Below are 6,609 nucleotides of genomic sequence, written 5' to 3' on the forward strand. Positions count from 1 at the left end.
AGGGCCCAAGCAGTGGCTTGGTGTAGTCATGTGCCCAGTGTCCCGACTTCTTACATTTAAAGGGGAACCCCAGTTGTCCTTGGGTATCCTCTTAGATGACCTGGCTGATTTTAAAGCATTGTCAATTGTGACAGCTGTAATTTTATCTATTTTCTTTTGGCCCTCATCAAAATCCTCATTGTTGAACACAGAAAAAGCCATATCCAGCAGTTGGGTGATAGATGCCTGGGGTCCCACTTGAAGTTTCTTCACTAAGCAGATGAGAGACCATATGCCTCTGAGAGTCAGGTGGAGATCCAAAGACATTATCATGAAAGACATCTCTCTCTTCCTCAGGAACCACTGTAGAAACTATAGTTTCTGGCCTTCTCCAGAGACACAGGGTCACAAAATCCTGAACAAAAGGGATTTCATTTCATCCTCTATGCTTTAAGTGGAAAGTATTTAACTGAAAAATAGTCTCATAATTTATTTATTTATTTGTTTCAAATCCAGTAAATTGGAATGACTCATCATCAAGACAGCAATTGAGGAATGGTCATGTTTGATGGAAAGGGGAGAAGAGGAGAGACAGGGGAGGCAAGGCTATTACTGGGCATGTGAACATGATACCCAGGGCTCTAGCCACACTAGCAGTGGAAAGGGCTATGGCTACAGCAGGGAGACAGTGGGTATGTCATGGGTGGTTTGAGTGGCTGGACAGGATTGTCTGGCTCTCACTTCTTGTTTTTGAGCTGATTTGCCAGCCAGTTCAGGCCTTCATATAACCCATCACCTCTGTTGGCACAGATGGCCTGAATATACCAGTTGTGATGATGCAGGGAATGAAGGCTCAGCTTGTCTGTGATCTCAGCAGCATTCAGAGAATTCAACAGATTCTATTTGCTTGAAAAGACAAGAAACACAGCATCCTTGACATCTCATCCTCTGCCAGCATCCTCATCAGCTCTTCCTGGGCCTCATTTCCTCATTCCCTATCATTGCTGTCTACCACAAATATTAAATCGTGGGTGTTCCAGAAGTAGTGCCTCCAGAGGGGCTGAAACTTGTCCTGGGCCTACATCCCACCCTGCGAAGCTTATATTCTTATACTCTATTGTTTCCACATTAAATCCCATGGTGGGAATGGTGGTGATGATCTCCCCTAGTTTCAGCTTGTACAGGACAGTGGTCTTTCTGACAGCAGCCAGGCCCACCACTTGGATGCACATCTCCTTCCTAATCAAGTTCTTGAGAAGGTTTCTGAAGATATTGCCCATGATCACAGCATCTGCTTTCTATGGTTCGTGGTGCCAAAGTGGAGGCAGTGGCAGCCTGGTCCCTGGTACATAGGTCTTGATCCTATTCCTGCTCTCACCTCTGCCACTGCTACTTCCACCTCAGCTCCAACAAGGTTCACTTGCCTTTCGCTCTGCTCCCTGTGGCTCTCCAAGCCTAATTCCTTTTTTTTTTCCTCATTGAGTTTATTGGTACATTTTAGGTATACAGTACAGTTACATTCATCATTGGGATCTTGTACCTTTACATGACAGGTCTTGGTTCTCATTTTTTCCCCTTGTCCCTGCCCTCCTTTCACCCCTCCTCCTATCCAAGCCTAATTCACCATGGCTGCTCCCTAGCTCCCTCCTTTCTTCTCTCCACCTAGCACTGGAAGCTGCAGTGGCAACAGGAGCTGTGCGGCCATGTAGTGTCATAATTTAAACTGCCATCACATCTCATCTCTTGCTATTTCCTAGTTTGTATTGAGTCCAAACCACATTTTAATAGTAGGTAAGGCATTCTTTTTTTAAATTGGCAGGATCAAACTTTTCCCACTGATCAAGGATAGAGCCCAGTGATGAAGTTGGTAGAATATGAAGGGTATGATTCATGTGGTTTCCCATGGGTTGCCTTGGGGTCTATAGAGTGCGAGACAACAAGGTCTCAGATCATTAATGTGGTGTTGATGTAGGGTTTATGATATATGGACCTCCAAATAATATAAGGGAAAAATAATTCCCAACTTGCTAGATATCTGACATGCTGAGTTCATATTATCAAAAATGGAAGAATGAATTTTAGGAACAATAGAGGTTAAAAGTAGGAAGAATTTATTGAGAGAAAGATAGCTTCTGTCTAAGAGGGACAGAAGGGGACTCAGAAAGTGGATTTTGCATGTGCCCCACTTCTCAAGGGAATTTTCTTTATAGAGCAAAACCAGGAAGTGGGAGCAGGTGTAAGGTGGGACAAAACTATAATCAACTAATAAGATTATGAGTATGGTCACTTAGGTATTATTAATCCATTGAAAAATCACAAGGAGGGTATGAGGTGGGACAAAATATGGTCAACCAATAAGACCACAAGTACAATTGCTTAGATAATATTGATTAAACATAGATCAAATGGTTAAGCAAGTCACATAGCTAGCATACATGGAACAGACAATGATGTTTCTGGGAAGAAATGGGCTAGGAAGTTTTGGCTTAAACATGGTGGAACTGCTTCAGAAAAAATATACTTTGCATTTAACCCCTAGCAAAAATTCTAGAGCTTTAAGACAGTAGAAATAGAAATCTTTTTCTTAAAGAAAAATTCTAAGAATAAGGATGGTTCTTCCTTTGACTCATGGTCACTTGAGTTAAACTTCATTGGCTGCTATTCTGTTCTTCTCAGGCTGTCAGGCATGTTTCTAAATTACCTGCATTTTGTTAGGAGAAACAAGGTAGGAATCTAGCTCAATTCAAAAGAAAAGATGGAGGAAGCCCACATTCCTTGTAATTTGGAGGCTTAAATCCTATCTACAAGGGTGAAATTTCCTGGTGACCATAAGGTCGGTTGAAAACAAAGATGCTGGAGCCCATGTGGCTAGCCCAAAATGGGTGGCCAGTCATGTGGCAAGACAAGATAGTGGCCAGTCATGTGATTAGACAAGATGGTGGCACTGATTAAGATAGCACCCTGAGAAAGAAATGGCCATTTAGGTGAAAAGCGTGGATGGGAATTTGAGCTCAAAATGAGTAAACTGGAATAAACAGAGACTAAACTAACTTCCCAAAAGAGTAGCAAAATATGGTGAAAAGAAATCTGGGGACAAAAGGAAATAATAACAGGCTTTCTGTCTATTTAGCTCATATTGGTGGTGTAACTGCAAACAGGCCAAGTAAGAGATAGATAAGGGGAGATAAACATGGGGCAGATCTGTAAGTCTGTTATTTATGGAAGGAAAACACAGGCCATGCAAACCCCTCCCTCTTCCCAAATGGTGGGCAAAGCAGGCAACAATTCCTGGCCTAAGAAAGAGAGAAAAAGAAAAAGCAAGCAAGTAAGCAATAAAGTTAGGAAGAAAGAAAGACGATGCCCAAAGGATTTTACCTGCTCTTCTGGCTAGCCAAGCCAAATAATGTTACCAGGTTTTGGGGTGCTGGCATCTCCTAGAGGCAGTCTCTGGGTTCTTTCTTTCCTGTGCAAAGTGTTGGTTGAGACAAGCACAAACAGTAGCAACTTTTATTAAAAATAGGAAAAGAAACAGACTCTGAAGAGTGAGTTCAGGTCAAGAAAAAGTAGGAAAAGAAATACACCCTATTAGTGTGAGGGTGGGTCACCATGCAAGAGAGAACACAGTGGCTTGTTGCTCATTTACTGTTGTGGACTAGGCTATGTAACTCAGATGTGACAGTCTTGCAGAGGTCAGTGTTATATTGCCCCTGGGTCAAGGGAAGTATGCAGAAGGCTGCATGCCCCCTGGCTGTGGGCAGAATGCCTATAACCCAGAATTCCAGAGGCAAGACAGCACCTGCTGAGGACAGTTTGTGGATATATAGGTATTGGAGAGTAGTTAAAATCTGGTTCCTCATTAACTTAATCCTTATCAACCATTCCCTATAGTTGCTGTTCCATGAAATGCATGCTACCCCTCTCCCAGAGCTTCTCATTGGCTAATAAAAGTGAGCCGACCTCAGAGTTTCATTTGAGTCTGTCTGCTAGATGCAGGTCTCCTCCCAGTTCTCCCTTTATATGTTGAAAATTGTCTGTCTCTTTCTTTTTATTCTTCGTGGTTATCCCCAAAAGGTTGTGAGGGTCTGATCAGCCCTCAGTAACTGGTCACCTAGAACAGGGACCCTGATTCTTTAGGGGAAGACCTGCTGGAGTGTGAATGGAGCAGAAATAGATGTCTAAGAACTCTGTGTGATGAACCCAGAAATCAGCTGTTAAAAAAGGTGAAAGTAAGTCATTGTGTTGCAGAATGGCTTTTCTTAATTGGGATAATGGAACAAAATTTGTCAGTGGAGGGGCAGAGATATGTACAGCTGTTGCAGACGTTAGTGAAATAGGCTGGGGCTCAGGTTATCATTCGTTTTCTTTCAAAAATATTGCAGGATATTATCAAACATAATCTCTGGTTCCATGGGTAGGAAGCTTGGATACAAAGAATTGGGGCAGAATGGGAGAAACTTTAAGGAGAGTCCATTCAAGGGGAGAAAAATTTGCCCCAGAAAGTTTTTCAATGTGTAGACTGATGAAATCAGTACTGGAACCTTGCAGATGGCTACAGCTACAACTACTGCTACTGCTCCTCCTGATGAATGAAAGGGAAAATATCATATAGAAGATAAAGAACCCCTTTCATGGCCCACACTTCCCAAAGTTCTGAAGGCTAGCAGAGGCCACCCTTGATTTTCTAAATATCATTTGGTGAGCTAATAAAGCAGGGTATCTGATTGGTCCTTGCTACTTCCCTGTAGTGGTCAGACAAAACCATGATAATCCTCAGTAGATGATACATGCACATCAGAAAATAGGGTATAAGGCACTGAAGGAATTAAATAAAAGCATAATGAATAATGAGGTACAAGGGCCTTTTACACGGGGCTCTTGGACTCCATTTTGTGGGCTCTGTGTACGGCCCCACAGGACATTAAACATCTTGCCCATTCCTGCTTATCATAAAGCCAATATCTTCATTTCAATGTACAATTACAAGAACTTGCAGCCAAACAGGCAGGCAGAAAAAAAGCAGTTGACAGGCCAGGCATTACACAGGATATACTGATAGGTGCAGTACCTTATGCAGATATTGCACAGGAAATGACTTATCCTAATGAGGCATATGATCAGATCAGTTTTTCTATGAAATGGACATGGGCCACTGTCCTTGACAAGGGCACTCCAGTTCAGTTATTTCTACATATTTTATAGGGCTCCTGAGAGCCTTATACTGTTTCTTGCTGGAATATAGGAGGCCATCTGTAGGCAGATTCCCCATGTGCAGGCAGCTAAAATAACAGTACAGAAATTGGCCTTTGAAAATGCAAATAAGGATTGCAGGCCCTTGGAGCTGTTAGGGCTACAAAAGATCTTGGAAATTAGAGTTTGCCAAGATATAGTAACAGTCTTACAAGAGCTCCTTATGAAGGCCCCCCACAAACAATAAAATCCAATGTTTTAATTGTGGAACAGCAGGGCATATTTATAAGCAGTGTACAGCTCCAGCTAAATCAGGAGTCACAGTTCCACCTCCTACAGAGGGAGATACTGGTCCAACCCTTAATCTTTGCCCTCAGTGTGCAAAGGGAAATGAATGGGCAAAGAATTACCATTCTAGATATCATAAGAATTGCAGCCCCACTTACGGGAAACTGGAATCCAGCTGTTATGGCCTGTGTTTAAATGTAACTAACACAAGGGCCCAGCTGCAGGCCCTTCAAACAACAGGCGCCTTTCCAGTACAGGCAATGACCAGTAATTCATCCTGGGTTCTAGGTGAAACATTGCCCAAAGATCAGAAATAACTATTATTTTGTATATTATAGAGCTTACTCAGCTGACCCCTATAAATATCATTAGCGATTCAGCCTGTGCAGTATTTTTTACCCAGTGTTAGAAAATGCTTCTTTGAAAGCTACTTTCGACCATCCCTTGTTTAATCTGTTTCTTAGATTGCAGCAGGCTATCCAAAGTCGCCCTGCTCACATTTAGTGCACATATTAGATGTCATTCCAACTTACGGGGACCCTAAACCTATGGTAGTCAATAGGATGATTCCTTAATGGCTTATGATACTTCCTGTGACTTGGCAAGGCATTCCCAGTCATATCATCAGCAAAACAGTAGAGTCCTAACAAAAGAATTTCAATTGCCCCATTTGTAAGCTAGGAAGATTGTCATGTCCTGTCCCACTTGTCATAACATACCTTATCCTATTCCTGCTGAGGGATATAACTCCCTAGGCCTTAACAAATAAAATTTGGCAAATGGATGTTATTCATATCTGTCATTTGTCAATATGCCTATATGATCCATGCTACCTGCCATATTGGCAAGAAAGTAGGACATATTCAACAATTTTGTTTCTCTGCTTCACTGCTATGGGAGTCTCATGTATAATCAAAACTGATAATAGTCCTTCATATGTTAGTAAAGCTTTATCCTTTTTTCTTCTCTGGCATATTAAACATCTTACAGGCATTCCCTACCATCCTCAGGCCAAGCAACAGTGAAGTGTGCACATCTCTCCTTAAAAATGCAGTTACAAAAACAAAAACGGGGACTACAGCTAACTCTACAAATGCCATTAGATTTTGCCATCTTTACTTTAAATTTTTTGAATCTGGTTGTAGAAAGCAAAAG

The 6,609-nt window shown here is 41.9% G+C and overlaps 1 pseudogene; it reads right to left on the reverse strand.

The window, feature by feature from the left end:
• Positions 1 to 716: 716 nt before the first annotated feature.
• LOC104865970 lies at positions 717 to 1,259 on the reverse strand (annotated as a pseudogene).
• Positions 1,260 to 6,609: the final 5,350 nt, after the last annotated feature.

This window comes from Fukomys damarensis, unplaced genomic scaffold, assembly GCF_012274545.1.
Source record: "Fukomys damarensis isolate Sample0158 unplaced genomic scaffold, DMR_v1.0_HiC HiC_scaffold_39, whole genome shotgun sequence".
NCBI lineage: Eukaryota > Metazoa > Chordata > Mammalia > Rodentia > Bathyergidae > Fukomys > Fukomys damarensis.